The following is a 17,462-nucleotide window of genomic DNA, read 5'->3' as shown; positions in this document are numbered from 1 at the left end:
ACAGCATTGTTTTTCAAACAGTTAAATTACCTGTTTCAACCATCGTTTCTGCTAATCGAAAAACAAAAATGACAGTTTAGTTAAAACAACAATCGATTAGATGTACCAAATTTTAACCAATCGAATTCAGAAAATCAACTAATATTCTGGTTGAAATGAGATCGCGGGTGGTTCCGTGTGTCAAGTTTCATAGTTATTCATAAATTGGCAGCAAAATTCCTGTTTTGGCAAGCGATTTGCGGATGTGGTGAAATAATCGCTTGCTTTATCACTTCCAAAAAATATCAACGATGCAATATACACGGAAGAACACCTTACGAAACATATCTTACGATTCATTAGGAAGCACAAACAATCAACTCTGTTTTGGCAAAATCTAGCATGGTATCGAACTAACAGAGTCGATTTAGAGCAACAGCGGAATAAACGGAAAGTAATTTTGTCCCCAAACTATTGAAACAAAGTTGAAGTTGTGTATAGTCCCAGGCAAAATTATTAGGTTAAAAACCACGCCACCCTTTGGAATGTTTATCAACTTATTTGAAGAAGAAACCGTTCTTCGTTCTTGATTCGACGGGATATTCTCTAGACATGTATCCTATAGAGAATGCTTAGGACTATATGAAATGTGAAGTTTTAATGAATGCTCCTACAACCATGCAGAATCTGATTCCTGTACACAATGAAATTTGAACAAATATGGAAAAGATATGAGAAAAGATTGTGAATTGCATTGGCAGTATGCCTCGTCGTATAGCAGCCGTATTCGATGCTAAAGGTGACCGTACAAAACTCTGAATATAGTGAAATATTCATTTTATCATGTTCATCAAAATAAATGTTTTCATATGCTGTAAATAATTGCTTCAATAAATAATTAATATGGGCTTTCTCATCATTTAATACTTAATCTTTTTACATTATGTTTTCGTTATTTTTTCAGGTTTTATTGTGTACATGAATCAGATCCTGCTTGGTTGTTCTTGGAAATTTGACATTTTATTAAGTCTTGCATATTCTCTATAGGGTTCATGTCTGGAGAATCTATCGGTCAATCAAGAACGGCGGACTTTTTTATTTTCTAAATACGTTGTTGAACGTTTAGAAGATTTACAAGTTGGAAATAACAACAATATTTCAGAGGTATATTAATTTTTTTTAGAATGGATCTAATAATATGGCCAGGGAATGTAATATGTGGGTAGAAGCAACAAAAACACTAGAGTAATTGAAATTGAATAAAACAAATTTTGTGAATCACATCTCATTAGTAGTCGTGAATTTATTGAGAATCACATCTCATTAGTAGTCGAATCAATTTTAGTGATTAAATATGTGTGTGCCATTTTCATCGAATACACCCTGTAACCCGCTGGTACAGTCCAGACAAATTTCATCAAATGATCGGCAGTGCTTCGCCGAAATTTCTACTGACATTATTGCAGGATTCCGGCAGAGGTCAGACAAAAATGGAAAAGATTTTGCCGGCAGTCAATTACGACTAGCATTTATTGAGGTTTCGTGTCCAGCTGGAAACTTGCCAGGAAGTACGTTACTTCTTATATGCCTGCTGAAAATCGTTATAATTTTAATGAAATTTCAATGAAAATAATTTTTACAATAAACTGAATAACAGAATATTTGATCATAACACTACTATTTTGTTTGTTTACAGTCAGTGGAAAATTTCACCTCGGCAAAAAATAGAATTAACTCGACAGTACGAAATCTGTACGAATCAAAACAGAATATGAAGAAAGAAAGGTAAGTTTTCAATGCATGAACGGTTTAGGTAATGATACAATTCTGTCATCGCTGTTATGACAGGAGCCGGTATCTAGACAAGTTTCTGCCGATATTGTGTTAAATATCTCAGTCGGGGATGATCTTGCTAGGAAAAAAGAGTCAGAAGATAGAGCGCGATGGATGGAGAATGTCAAAATATAACAGTCACGCAACAATGTTTTTGTTTCAATTATAGAAGTTTTAACATTAAGGTCTGAGGACAGAAGGTCGCGTGTTGAGTTTTAAATCGACCACGTGGCTCGCTCATTTCCCTTTGCACATAGTATTTTTCTTGTACTCTCTCGAATATGAGCAAACTGTACCGGGTTGCCAGCATACATTTTATTATTTTGATGAGAAGTTTTATCACATAAATCTATCATATGGGTTGGACATTACATAGATTCCAATGAACAATGAAAAAATATTCAACTTTCACAAAGATTGAATGCGAAACAAAAAATGTGTTTATATAAAATAAAACGTCTGTGTGTTTGGCAGCCTTGTCGAGCCAATATTATTTCTCTCTCCTTTTTCAGAATGCTATCAGGAAACCAAAGCGAAAAAAATGGCGGATGCATTGAAACTGACTTTGTTTCACAGAAAAATACAAGACTTTATTTTTATCGCGATAAAATATATGTTTTTATGTACTAATCGCATCTAAACTAAATTATCTAGACTTTGTCACGGTAGATTTATGATACAAGCCTTCAAAGCCGAGATATCCGATGAACAAGTAGAGGTATGCATTTCCGAGCGTTCCAATTTTCAGCAGTTCTTCAGTCAGAAAAAAATACAACACGACCGCTAAACTCAATGAATCATTCTTTAAATTTCACAGAATATTCTCAACTAAATTTCGAAGACAATGTCAGGTGGGTTTTTCTATATTCTACACCGTTTCCAAGAAAATATAGGTAATTCGCCTCTTCGGGCCAGAAAAACTTCCTGACCATATGTACGGGATTAGGAATTGAACCCAGATGGGTTGCGTGAAGGGCATCGACTTACCCATCAACCTTTTTTTTGACACACGCTGTATATTGAGCAAAAATTGGTTTTTGAAACATATATTTTTAAAATACCAAAAACATATTTTTAAAATACCATAAAAGTACAGTCAGCAAAAGGACAACTCGTTAAACCAATATGGTAAATATTTTTCGGTGAAATTGATAGATAATTATTTGTCTTGGAGGGGTTTGAACTTCTTTATTTTTAATCGTAAGGAAGATTCAATGTAGCGTACAAGTCAGTGAAACGAATCGAATTGTGGCAGATTATGTTATAACATGGCTTTCCGGCAAAACGGACTCTTCCGGTGAATCTCTCAACGGGTGAGCACGTTGTGTCGTGTTAGTGCGGTGAAAATTCGAGTATTTCACGAGAAAGAAAGAATTTTGCTTGTGGTCCAGTGAAAAGAAAGTCCATTGGACTATACACGAAAATAACTGGCAATTTAGCCTAAGTTGCTGTGCCATCAATCGGTGTCATCTCAAGTGAGGTAAAGCCAACCAGAAAGAAGAAGAAGAAGAAGACAAAGCTTACTAGACTGATTAGTGCGACCCTCGATGGATCGAAATCAAGTGTCAAAGTAGCGGGTATGACATCCAATGCGCCTAAGCGCTCTAAGGTGCGATACGAAGACGCAGAGAAACGATACCATTATCAATGCTTCTTGGTTCTGCGGAAGACATTGATATTATTGATGTGGATCGTAGAACAGTGGGAGAGGCTTTTGTACTTTTCAAGAGAGAAACTGCGAGAATATGGTTGACTTGACAGTAAACTTTTTAAGACAAAGTGCATGGTGCAGGATCCGAGGTGGAAATTGATGGGGTACGATACGAAGTTGTTGCCAAGTGCGACAATGAAATTAGCCTTGAAGTAAAAAGCGTGTTGCAACTACTAATAGGGCTTTCTACGGACTCCTTAAATAGCTGATATCCCGTAGCTTATAGACAAGCACAAAACTTACTCTATACAAGTCGTTGGTACTATAGTGCTCTGTATCGCCATGAGTCAGGATGCTAGAGTGCTCGGCGTATCTCATGAAAGAGCTCGTCGACAGCGGGCAGACCTCACATATGCTGGGTGTGTGCAATCGAAGAAGGTGACGGCCCAAGATTGAGTATCCTGGAAATATAGGGTAATGGTGCCCTCAGTCATCTCATATACGAAAACGATTAGTTAGAGAGAAATCTGCTGTCTCTGTTCGATAGATTGACTTCAAGAGTAAGATGAAATTATGATCATTCGCTTCGAGTTTTCGCGTCGCTATAACAGCAGTATTAAACAATTTTGGAACTACTTTACCTGCGGTATTGCTTTTTAGAGCTGAAGCAAAGATATTCATTCATTAATTGAAAGTCGAGTAATCGGTAAAATAACATGATGCCAATGAGAGGGCCATTGGTACAATAGCCCTACAATTCGTTCGGTCATGTTCCGGAGACGAGATGTGCACCATTGAAGTAAAGTAACTTCAGGGTTGTATAATGAATTCAATTATTACGCGGCGGGAAACGCGTAATGAGTAAAATGTTGATGACTTTTAAGTAGCCGGTGTGTGCTTAATTCCCAACACCGCACTTATAGTCAGAAATTTTTTGATCCAAAAGGAAAAACGACCATAAATTCAAAACCTTCTACCTTCTATTGGCTATATCATTATACTACACGTAATATAATTTCTAAAAAAAAATGAACTTGCAGAAGCTAGAATCCGTAATAAACGTAAATATTTGTCCATATTTCAGAGCAACATCAACAACAGTCTATATTATTTTTAACAGAAAGCAAAGCCACCATATCGCTAATGATTTACAGTTTGCCGACGTGTGCCGATCGATTCGATGTGTATTTCGTTTTTATTAGTTCTAAAATTATGTTCTATCTTCACCTTGTTCTCGGTCGTTCACTGATTTACCCAGCTATTCCACAAACATGAGTTTCTTCTCAAAAAAGTAACGTATGTCTGGTTCAATAGCAACGCTGGACCTTAACTGTCGGAAACACTTGAATGGTTTGAAGATATTGTTATCTTTATTACATATTGCATAAAAAATGCCTTTTGCCCAAAAATATCAACACTCTATAAATAATGTATAAAACACAGCCGAAATGCCCGCGGTAAGCGAATATTTTCAAATTCACAAACTAATGGTATCAACCATAACAACGGAGGGAGATATTTTTTTCCCGACCGAACATACCGCCGCCCACCGTTTTACGCAAACGCTTTCGATTCTTTATCGGCATTAAATCGTTATTATTACCATCGATGCACTAACACTCTGTCGGCGGAGCTTCTTCCGCTAAAATTACGCTTCTTTTATAAATATTGCAGCAGCGAAAGTTGTTTGGTTTCAAGAAATAAATCGCATGCGTGAAGATCGCGATCGTGAAAATCAATCACGTACCGTGAGCTCCCGAGACGATCTGTAACTGGACAGACTGCGGTGAAACTGAGTGTTGGTACATCTACCGAAGAATCGGTGCGATCGGTTCTGAGACGGCCACCGAACTGTATACATACGTACGTACGAACGCATTGATCGCACTCTAGTAGCAAATCGCATTAGAGGTCGAGAACACCACTACACAAGTATCACAGTCGTGATTGCTGTTCGGTCCCAACCGTGAATGTAGAAGAGGGTTTGATGGCCTAGCAGAAGTGACGTATTTCGATTTCAATGTGCAATTGAATGAAATAGTAAATAAATCATTAGACAGCACGAAACCGATGAAAAATTCTAGGCCAATCATGATCATGATCTCTTCAAGTCATTTTTTTAATGACTTTCGTTTTCATATTTCGAAATGTACGGCTGATATACGTTACCTATTTTTTCATTATCCTGCATAAAATTTAAGCACTAGAATTTTGTTTCAAACGTCATTTATTGCATAAAACCGTACCACACATAATATACATATATGAATGATATTTCACATTTCCATAAAACGTTCTCCTAATTAAATCATTTTGACTTCAGAAGAAGTACAAACCGGTTCGTTGGAACCAAACCTCTAGACGAGGAACATTATAATTGGTTGAGAAATAAATCTTTGTATCGTTGATACTACATTAAAAAATTGTTTTGTGTTATGATTTTAAATAACCAGTTTATGCGGAATGCAGAGCCGTAGTGAGTGTTTCTGGTGCCCGAGGCGAACCTTAAAATTTTCGCCCCAACAATCGTTTTAACCAACACGTTGAAGACTATTTAACATTATTTTTGCTGGTTAGGTAAGTAACTTTTTTAATTTTATTAACTATTTGTATCACAACATAAATCTCGTTATGAGACAGTAAACTACAGATGCTTACTGCAAAAACCATTTTAAATGGCCAAATCTTCATAAGGTTCAGCATATACTTGCGATAAATCTATTTCGAAATGTTTCAAAATTCAAACTAAGTTTTAAAACCGGCTTAACGATCAATATTAAATTTATGCGTGTAAATTTCATAATAAGAATTTCTTTTACGACTTTGAACATTTTTCTGAATCTAAAAAAAATGCATGTGATTTCATTTTACTCGTAAATGTATAGATAAACATAATAATTATTACTTGTCGCTGAAACTGAATTAAAGGCGCTTTTTAAAAAAGTCTGCATGATTTATAAAAAACAAACTATTTCTTTGTAATTCATCGTAATTTTAATATGAATTGTGGCGATATCAGTTCAGTAAACAGTAGTACGGAAATCTACGCACACGCAAAATTTGATTAAATTTGGAGTTCTAGGAATGGTAATCTCTGTCAATAAGTAAATTTTTGGTGAAAGGTTCCTAGAAAGGTCAATAAGTAAATTTTTGGTGAAACGAGCAATTCAATCACAAAAGAAGTTCTTTCTATCCATGCTTAACTTTGAAAATGCGCAATGTAGAGGACGCTCAAATCAGTGGATTTTTTTTCTTTTATAAAATCTTATTGCTAAAACACTCTTTAAATGTTTGGATGTAAGGTATCGGTCGGGTGACGGCCAGGATGTAGACCATGTTCGTTGTACGTTGCTACTATGTCTGTTTCGAGTTTTGGAGTGGCTAAAACAAGACCAGAGTGGCGAAAAGGTAGCGCGTATGCACAGAATGCATAAGAACGCAGGTTCGAGTCCTGTCTCTGAGCGTATCTTTTTCCAAAAATTCATCTTTTCTGTTAGTTTTTCTTTCACTTGGCTTCTCCAATATATATTTCCGCTCAGTCATTGCAAAAACACTCTTCAAATGGTTCGTAGGTTTCCCGTTTGGCTCTCGCTCAAGAACAATAATTTTTACGGTCGTCGCCGAATAATAGTTCTCTATTGTAAATGGCTGTAATGGGCTCAAGTCGCACGATATTTGGAGATTTATGCCTTACCTGATCATTTTCCTGATGGGAAGGTAAGGACAAAAGGAACATGGAAAGGAACTGTACAGTGGGCGAAATGGGAAAACAGCAAAAAACAATTCGTTCAGCTTCCCCGAAAGGATGCTGAAAGATCTACAGGTGCCAAAATGCACATTTGAAAAAAACCTCCAGCTCCCAATCGGATTTAGAGATTTTACAGCAGCGACACCACTCTTCCTTGAATAATGCAGAAAGATTCACAATATTTATAAGCAGATTGAATTCGGTTCCACAAAAAAACCATTTAGGTTCAGTACAGAAAGGATTCGTTCACTCCAGGAAGAACAATGAACCCTCTGAATATAGCTCCTTACCAAATTGGGTGAGAAACGATACAATATCCTTCAATTCAAGATCTCCATACAGAAATTGAACCATGTATGGAGTACCAAAAACTCGGATACGTAGTTGTGTCAATATGTAACAATAACATATCAAATCACACGAATAATATTCAGCACGTTCTGATCAGAATACTGCAATAATAATTGGAATAATGCAGTAGACATTTTGACATTTTCAAATTCTAATCTGGTAAAAATGCTTTTGTTTGAGCGCAAGTTTGAAAGCTTCGCAAACAGCCCATTTATTTTCAGTAATACCAGAATGGCTGGGTACTGATAAGAAGTAAACAGTATTTGAAATGCAAAGGTCTTCGATTTGAGTTTGACATGCGATCACTAGATTCGACCGTGAATCATTCGAACTGAGGGCCAGCTGACTGGATGTCTGAAAAAATCGCATACCACAAATTCTCTGCTGAAGTGTCGATTGTACCTCACCCGAATCGCGTAGATTTCTGCCTGAAACACAGTACAGTATTTACCGAGTGGATGCGGCGGTCTGATTTCACGAGAGTAGACACCACCAGCAGCACGACCATCCAACAGAGAACCGTCATGAAAGATAATTGTTACGGTCGTCGCTGAATGGCTGTTCTGTATTCTTAATGGCTATAGAGTTGCACTTTCATGTAGATAAATGATTATGATTACGGCGACATCTCATCGGATTCATGTAACAGAACAATACTAATCTTAAACTTAATATAAATCAGTTTTTCCGAAAAAAAATCGGAAGAAATTAATTTTTTGATAAACTAATCGTGCAACAAATTTTTGCCAATTCCATGTTTTAGCACCCCCTGCACGGAGAACCCGCAGATCACAAAATTACAATATTGCAATTGTTGTTTCACGCCCTGGTTGTTTCAACTAAAATGTTGTTGATTTAACTAACATATCTGTTGATTTTGACATAACCATTCAGGTAACCGAAATTGTTGTATTCAAATGCTGTCACTTGGCGGAGAACGAAGACAGCAAAAGGCAGAACAAAAAACCTCTTCATTTCACCAGAAGCGTTTCATATTGGAAATTTGGTAATTGAACGTCATTTATGTTAGTTAGGTAGTGGTCGTTTTATGTAAGTGAAAGTATGCAGAAGAATATAACAGTTAATTGTAAAACAAGTTTTCCATGTGTTGAATAGATATTCGTACAGTATAAATGTTTTAATTTCATCTGAGAGTAATGTATTCTAGGACAGTTCATGTGAATGTTATTAAAACCGCTTAACGCTTAAAAATTTGCTGCTAAAGTAAAATGGTACTATTTGTATTTTCTTGAAAGTGTATCGATAGCTAGTTTAGGTTTACCAGCGAGCCATTCTGCAAGTGAAGGAAAAATTTCCTAATTCCCTGTGACCATTTTTCTAGTGAGTTCCCTTTTGAGAATTGTAATCTTTTGGTTCATTTCCATATCCTTTGTGAGTTTAGTGATAAAGATATAAGCAGTTAATTAGGTAAAATTTCGTTGTTCAAGCAGTGAACGATAAGCTGCCCCCGAAGAGGCTAACAGTAAAAAATATTTATTGCAATTGGCGTTTTAAGTTCAAATAACTGAATAATTGGTTGAAACAACTGAGACATTTTTTTGCTTTCATGCATACAAGTAACTTTGCTGGGATTGTCTCTTTGCTCAATTGCACGAGTGACATCTCATTGAAACGTTTCATTGTTCGCTCAGGGTTTGGCATTGCTCAACTGAAACGTTTCATTACTTGTTGGGTGTCGTTGCTAAGCTGCCAGCACGATAAATCAAAAATGACAGATTAGTTAAAACAACAATCGATTAGTTGTACCAAATTTTAACCAATCGAATTCAGAAAATCAACTAATATTCTGATTGAAATGGGATCGCGGGTGGTTCCGTGTGGATGTTGACGCCCGAGGTAATCGCCTCACTCGTCTCACCCTCACTACGGTTCTGGCGGAATGCATATAGGGGGATGGGGTAAACAACATTCTGCATTTCTCAAATGTTACCAAAATTTCTTGTCTATGAAAATGAAAGTTCAACGTAGTAAATTGTAGGTGTATCCAGACAAGTAAAAACACAAACTACAATCAGACTCAAAGAAACATAAAATGATTGTAATCGGAAATCTATCATTTTTATTTCAAATCATTGAGGATTGTTTAAATTTATTCAAGAAATACACTTTTTTCAGATTCTTCGTGTTAAGCGGCGGGTAGGGTCTTTTGAAAAATCATTTATATTTTTCTTTATATTTTCTTATAGTAAAACATTTCAAGAATATTCTGTGAAATTTTCAAGCCTATCGAAACAAAACTTTACAAGTTACGGGCCTTTATCTTTGTTTATCTCATACTGCAAAGAAGTAAGAGCTCGGCACATAGGCCCAAGACTTCTGCTTCAATTGACTTAAAAACTTGACAAAACATTCTTGAAATGTTTCATTATAACAAATTATAAAAGAAAAAACATGATTTTTTGAAAATATTAGACTCTACGGGCTCCCTTGAGTAATAAATTGTTTCCATTGATTTTATAGACAAAAAAACTTTAAACGCTTTTTGCTCGAAAGCAGGTTTTGAAAGTCCGTGTCCATCGTCATTCAAAAACTACTGCACCAATTTTGTTCACATTTTGCACACACTTTCTACATATAAAAAACCAGACCCCAAAGTTTTCCTTTTCGTTGTTTGTTACTTTGAGGAGTTTTTACAGCTTCAAAATGGCGGATCGTGTGAAGATCGTAGTTTTCACATTGAACAACCACCAAAAATAAAAAAAGAAACGTTGGGGTCTATGTCATGCAAAACATTTGAATTTATTTTGTTAAACGATAATTCGGAAAAAAATTGCAAAAATGATTATGAAAAACATCATTTAGACCCTAGACCCCCCCGCCCCCCTTAATAAATGGATATTTCTGAGTTTTTCTACGATATTGAAATTCGCTAATACGCTAATGAAAGGGTATTGTTAGGACTTTAAAATGACGTATGTCTATATAAATTTAAAAAAACTGTTTTAATCCACCTAGTGGTGTGATACCAAACATACTATCACATATGATACTGTGGTACTCTTCAAAATAATTTTCTTCGATTCTTGAAAGAATAACCGAAATCAATTTGTTTGACCGTCTACTGACAAAAACTATCAATTGGAGAAGATTTGTTGTCGATTTAGAAAATTTTTCGCCCTTTTCAGTGATGGTAAAAAAAATTAACGCACTTTACCCTATATTTCCGGATCCAGATGAAATTCAGGAATTCCGTGTGGGACCACAGAACCTTTTATTTGAACCTACCTTAGTGAAAATCGGTCGCGCCATCTATGAGAAAAGTTAGCACACATATTTTCATTTTTTGGCACATTTTACGCCATAACTCCGGAACCGAAAGTCAGACTTAAATGAAATTCAGGAATTTAGTATGGGACCTAAAAAGCTTACATTTAAATTTATGTTTGTGAAAAACGGTTTAGCTATCTCCGAAAAAAGTTGGAGCACAATTTCACAATTTTTTGCACATTTTACCCCATAATTCCGGAACCGGAAGTCGGGTCGAAATAATATTAAGGAATTATTGTATAGGACCACAAAACCTTACATTTGGATCTAAGTTTGTGTAAATCGGTGCAGCCATCTCCGAGAAAAGTTTGTGCACAAAAACGTACATACATACACACACGCAAAAAACTAAGTATGCAAAGTGGAATTTTGTGACAAAGTCTACTTATCAATAAGGTTTCATTGAAATTAGAGAAGGTGCACCAAACTCCCAATACGATTTGGCGCGAAATTCGTCTATTGTCAGTTGAAACTTGTACGCCTGTGCAAAACTTCTACATGTGTCCTTAATTTGATTTGGTGGTTTTGGATAGCTCTGAATATTGACATGTACGAATTTTTTTTAATAAATCAAGCAATGCCTGTGTCTTTCAACCAATAAATTTAAACCATCAAATATGGATACGAATTGTGGATGAAAACACGTTGATTTTTGCAGCTCTCTAACCGAACCGAAATCGATGCGTTCTTGAATAATAAACACGATTCAATAGAAATTCAAGTATTGGAAAACCTACAATGTTGCTACCAACCTTGATAACGTCGAACGAGATGTTTTTTTAATAACTATTTATTGGAATATGTGTTAAAATTAAATTATTAAGATTTAAATTGGGTGTTCAGCCACAAATGGTGACTTTTCAGCCCTATTATATATGATTTGGTTGTTACCATGAGGACATCATTTGCTTCCGCAATTCTGAGATTTTTGTGTAGGGAAAATTCTAAACCTACTTGTATTGTGTCGGACGAGATGTTGATTTATTATTATACAAAGAATATTACTGGAATACATTTTGATAACATAATTTTTCTCATTCAATTCTCATAGGCGTAAAACTTATTGATGGAAAAATTGCGGATGCATTGAAGACAAGCCTCTTTAATAACATCAACGAAAAGCAGTTGTTCAAATAAATAGAAAATTTATAGTTCAGTTCTTAAATGCAGGAAAAACATAAATCAGCATCTTGGGAAATTCTTTTGCATCCTACTATGTTTAGTGGAACCGTATATGTGGTTTTTCCGTAGGTAACCAATTTATAAGGGGAAAGAGAATATCGAAATGAGTACATAGGTTATTATCTTTGTTTTTAGCCTTGGCAACACTAATTGTTGCCCGGTAAGTTAGACATTTCTATCATAAAGTTTGACATTTTTGAACTATTACTGGTATAACGAATTCTGTGGTGATCGTAATTCGCTTGAGGTTGACTGGCCACCCCTGGTTGCCTCTCACTTATTGATCGGGATTAACTGAAATTATGCAGAGAATTTCTAGATGATCAGACCTAGGACTGGCAAATCATTCTTCAATATACATATTCTGGGAAACCTTAACAGAGCTTTACTTAACAGATAATGCACATGAATTAATTGTTCTATAAATTATATAAAAATATTTAAAATCACCAAAAAAGGTCAAAATACTTCACGCGCATCTGGTTTGTAATTAAATTATTTATGTGTTTACTTCAAATCTATCGAAGTAGCATTTTGATACTATTTATTTAACACACCAATCTATGTTATTAAAAGTATAGTATTAACATATCTTCGAGATATTTGAATTTTATCATTCAATTTATAATGTTTAAAAGTAAGTAATAATATGGAAGAAAAAACAGATAAAACTCAGAAGTTTGATGGAAATAGATGAGAGATCATAGTGTTGTAAAATGATGAGAAAATATTTTTGCACAAAACTTTATTGAATGAAGAGATAATTTAGTAACCAGAAGTGAAACGTAGAAAATATCTGATAACTGAAAGAAAAAAGAAACTCCTGCAATTGTCGCCTTTTACGACCTGGAAAGCACGGAATCCAGTGGATCTATTCTTGGTTAAATTTTACTATCAATCTCCTAATAGACCCCAGCTCTTCAGTCGTGGTCGTAATTCGCTTGCCGATTAATATTGATACCGTTGCTTTAGAAGATACCGTTGCTTTAGAGGATCGTAAGACCGTCAATTCTAATTGGTATACCATTTGGTATACCATTTGGTATACCATTTGTTTGCCAGAAATTGTTCGTGATATAAGGAAAACAAAATCATTTTTCATCACGATAATTAAAGCTTTTACACATCGTCTCGAACAACCGAATATTTGAGCACCCAAAGCGTCGAATTGACGAACTGATCACCAGATGTTCGGGGGTATTTTGGGGGTACCTCAAGAAGAGTGGAAAAATGTTATTAACGTTGGTTCAAGCGTATGCAAAAGTGTATCGATATTTTGAAAAACAATAATACCATTTTTTTTAATTTGTTTTATGTTCCGTCTTTGACTCATCAGTGCGTAGCAGTTTATGTTGAACTGCTAGCGAGACCTAGCGGCTCAACATAAACCGCTAGGCAGACGTAAAGTTAATGCTATTTGTAAAACATTTTTTGCTATTACACCGAAGTCCAATGTCTAAACTGACAGTGTAATAGCAAAACTGGCATTTGCAAACAGCATTAACTTCACGTCTGCCTTGCGGTTTATGTTGAGCCGTCAGGTCGCGCTATCAGTTCAACATAAACTGCTTCGCACTGATGAGTCAAAGACGAAACGTAAAACAAATTTGGAAATGGGTATATGCACCTAGCATAAATTTATGGGTAAAAAAGTAAGCTTTTTTCCCCTTGAAATTATAATAAAACCATTTCCGATCCGATATAAAACTGTTTTCATTTTTAGACTAAATACAAAAGTAACAACCATCGTCGATATAAAGCCTCAAGAAATGTTTCCAGAAAGAGAAGTAGTTGAGCCGATTTCGAATATCAATTGAACGGCTTCATGAAATTTATATTTTCTGATTAAAATGATTTGTTCCAAAATGGACCAGTTTCTTATTGGCTGATTTTTATGTTGCTACCCGCACATTGTGAAAAGAAAAAAACTTTTGCAGGGTACGCGAGCAATGATGCCAGAAAATCAGAAACAAGTTTATTAAAATGTATAATTTTAGCTCACTAATGAAAATGAAATTTTTCAGAGAATGTTTCACTTTTTTCAATCTCATTTGTAATAAATGTATATAGTGACAGCACTGTGTAATTAAAATCAGCATCAAGTCGTTTATCTTTTTGGTGAATTAAAGTCTAACTAAAAAAGATTTGTTAAATTAGTGTAAACTCGAAAGTGTATTTAGTTTTACGAGAAGAATGAACTGTTGTGTTCCACACTGTGGTCGCGATAAGCATTTCTATCCAAAGTTGACTTTTTCCGGTTTCCAAAAGATCCGGTAAAACGTCAACAATGGATTCGATTTCGCGTTCAACATGAGATATTTCGTGTTTTGTCATCAAAGCTCAATTAATTGTTTTTAAGCGTTAATATATAATAAAAACAATGCATTCACCAAAACATTTTTCATGTTTATTTCAAATCAAAAATCGAGTCTAAAAATCTAAATTAAATAAATATTTTTTTCTTATCGTAAAGTTATTAAAAAGTCTGTAAATATGGCTACACTGTAGCCGATACGTCAGTATTTATTCCACAGGGCGAAAATGACGAAAAGGATTATTCAGAAGGAAGAATAAGAAGCCAGTTGTCAGGTCTTGTCTTAGCTACAGCCCACTTGTACTCGGAAGGCAGATTTCCCCCCCGACGGTTGGCTATGTCTGCCAGCTATTTTTGCCGGAATTCTGCCAGATTTCCGGCAAAAGTCTGGCAACAATGCAACAACCGTTTCCGGCAGAGAATTTCACCTAGCGGTTATTAACGGTTCTGTTTCTGCCAGATGCTTGCCATACAAGATTGGCAGAACCGTTTTGAATCGGTTCTACATATTTAGCGTCTTGGTTTCATTTTTTCATTAAAATGTACATATGAAAGGCAATAAATTATTGCCTTTCATACATACTAATTATGAAAATGTTATTGCCAATAACAGTGCTTTATCACTACCAAACATACACATATTTCAATCTCATTTAACTCGTCTCAAGATTCGTTTTTTGTATGTACATGCGGGATTGACAAACATCAAAAGAAGTCGAATAAAAATAAAAATGGAAGAGAGAAACAAACAAGACACATACGGCGAGATAATGACGCAATTTCGCCTGAACAATTTTGACAGCAGCCGGAATGCAACCAGTCTTCTGACGGTTGCCAGAACTCCTCACAAGCGGGAGATGGGCTCTCATTGTTTACATACATCCTACGCTTAGTGAAACACCTAGGGCGAACTTTAAACTGTGTTGATGTGCATGAGCACCGCAGGTTGATGCGACGTTTTCTTTCTAATGAAAATCAGTACATGAGCATTTTGTTTTCAGTTTAATTTTTTTTTTCTATTTGTTTGTGCATAATAAGTGATTTAGGATTTCTTCTACAACAAATGATCATGTTTTTCGTTTTTTTAATGGATATTTGCAGAAAAATCTATTTTGTTACCGATTTCAACGGAATTTATTTGTTGTTACATCAGCGAGGCTGATGCAATCGCCTAACCTACTATCAACACATACTTTCTAACCGATCTTACATTTTTCTAACGCTATTACCTTTGGGATCGCTGCATGTCCCCTTACTTTTAGAGCTTGGTGTTGGCAGAATGGTATACATTAAGTTGAACGTGCAGTTATTAATTTAGAGGGTTGTGGTGTCGGGCATTCCAACTTCTGTCTTCTATTTTATAATTTAATATATTTTTCAGTATTCAGTATTTTAGTATATTTGCACTAGTTCTGACGTTAATTTTCTATATGTGTATATCGATTTTTTATTTGTATTACTAGCACCCTGTTTACTCGATGTTTTAACGCTTCTATTCTTCTCATTACCCTAACTTTATGCCGGTCCTCGCATGTACACTCATCAAAGTTCTGGCTTCGTTGTCGTCCTCTTTTCTTCGCCTTCAGTCTGGTCATTCATTTCATCTAAGATGTGATCTTGTGGTTACAAGTTACAAGACTCCGAGCACCACGTTTTTTTTCTCTTCCTTCTAGTTTTGATTGAGGATGTTATTGACGTCTTTCAGTTGAATTTTTGGTTTATTTACAATCAGGACTTGACATATCCCTGCCAAGTGAAATGGCTTTTCTTATCATTATCGTATCTCTTGCACTGTTATGTTGTGTTGTGTTTACATTGTAATTATCTCAAAATCTGTAAGATTTTTCGAGAAGCATCGTTGTTATATTCCATGGCACACATAGATATCCCTGGATGATTTTTATATGCAAATGTGTAATTGGATGAATACTCCCCGCATACGCATGGCTGCCAGATGGCTGACTAAACGCTGTCAGCTGGGAAAATATGGCTGGCAGACATTCTGGTGACCGACTGCCTCACCGCTGCCAGATATACAGTTCAAACGATACAACCGTATCCACCAGGATTCTTCCCCATTGAAATCTTTGACATTTTCAGCGAAGATGAGAAGATAAAAACGCTCGGCTAACTTAGATACAGGCGACTTTGTTTTGTCAAATTGGATTTGACAACCGTCACTGAATCAATTTTGGTAGCCGTCTGGTGGCCATGGCTGCACAGGTAGCCAAAACGCTATGCGGGTCCGTTATTATCATGGGGTGTTTTCAACATCTTTTACCCATTTTTGTGTAGTTTTCGCCTTTGATTGGATAATTGATTAAGGGTAAAGCAGACAAATGGATTATTCTGGTCGGAGTATTATTGGATTATGGTAATACAGACAAATGACTCCTTCTGGTATGCATAGTATTGATGTTTTTGGTGCTCATAATTTGTCTTACTGATGCTCATCGTTAGTTTTACTTTTAATTCTTTGTGCTTTGATGTTTTCACTTTTATGTCTTTATTTCTCCTATTTGACCGTATCGCATGTTCCGCGGCTCCCGTCATCCAAGACTCGTCGCCACGTATGATCACACCTCTTCGTATTCTCCTCCATGTACTGTTAAAACGCACTGCCGGCATCTCTCCATCTTTATGCCGTTACCAATCGTGATAATTACGTTGGGTACACACGCGGTTCAGGAATTCATCACTAGAAATACTATCCTAATAACTATCTATCGTATTCGTATCTATCGCTTTCCTTGTTTACTTCTACAGATAATTATAATTTTTGTGGTAACGTGGAAACTAACGTTAATGTTATGCAGTTTTTTGAAACATCTTTTCAATGTACTTGTTTACTTTACTTCTCAATTACAAAAAGGATTACAGATTCTTATCTTTGTTTTTCATTATCAATATTTTTTCTTCTTGAATTGTGCTATCTATTGTTATTATTCTTAATGGTTTCTCTGTGGATTGTGAACGGAGTAAATTCTACCTTTATGATTATTCTTCTTTGTTCCCTTTCTCCTTTCGTCCTGAAAATGGAACGTTATTAGAGTTATGGCATGCAAAGGTTGTTGCAGGCTATTACTTTTTTCTCTTCGCACTGCAACTCGCTTTCA

At 35.6% G+C, this 17,462-nt stretch overlaps 1 protein-coding gene across 1 annotated transcript in view; it reads right to left on the bottom strand.

Annotated features, from left to right (window-relative positions):
• LOC131432547 (Kv channel-interacting protein 4-like) overlaps positions 1-5,295 on the bottom strand; it is a 119,212-nt gene extending 113,917 nt beyond the window's left edge. The window contains exon 1 of the mRNA XM_058598883.1: positions 5,211-5,295. The gene's annotated coding sequence lies outside the window, so the exon portion shown is untranslated. The remainder of the gene's footprint in view (positions 1-5,210) is intronic.
• Between the last annotated feature and the right edge of the window lie 12,167 nt (positions 5,296-17,462).

Source organism: Malaya genurostris, chromosome 2 (genome assembly GCF_030247185.1).
Source record: "Malaya genurostris strain Urasoe2022 chromosome 2, Malgen_1.1, whole genome shotgun sequence".
Taxonomy (NCBI): domain Eukaryota; kingdom Metazoa; phylum Arthropoda; class Insecta; order Diptera; family Culicidae; genus Malaya; species Malaya genurostris.
This window is presented reverse-complemented; position numbering and strand designations above follow the sequence as displayed.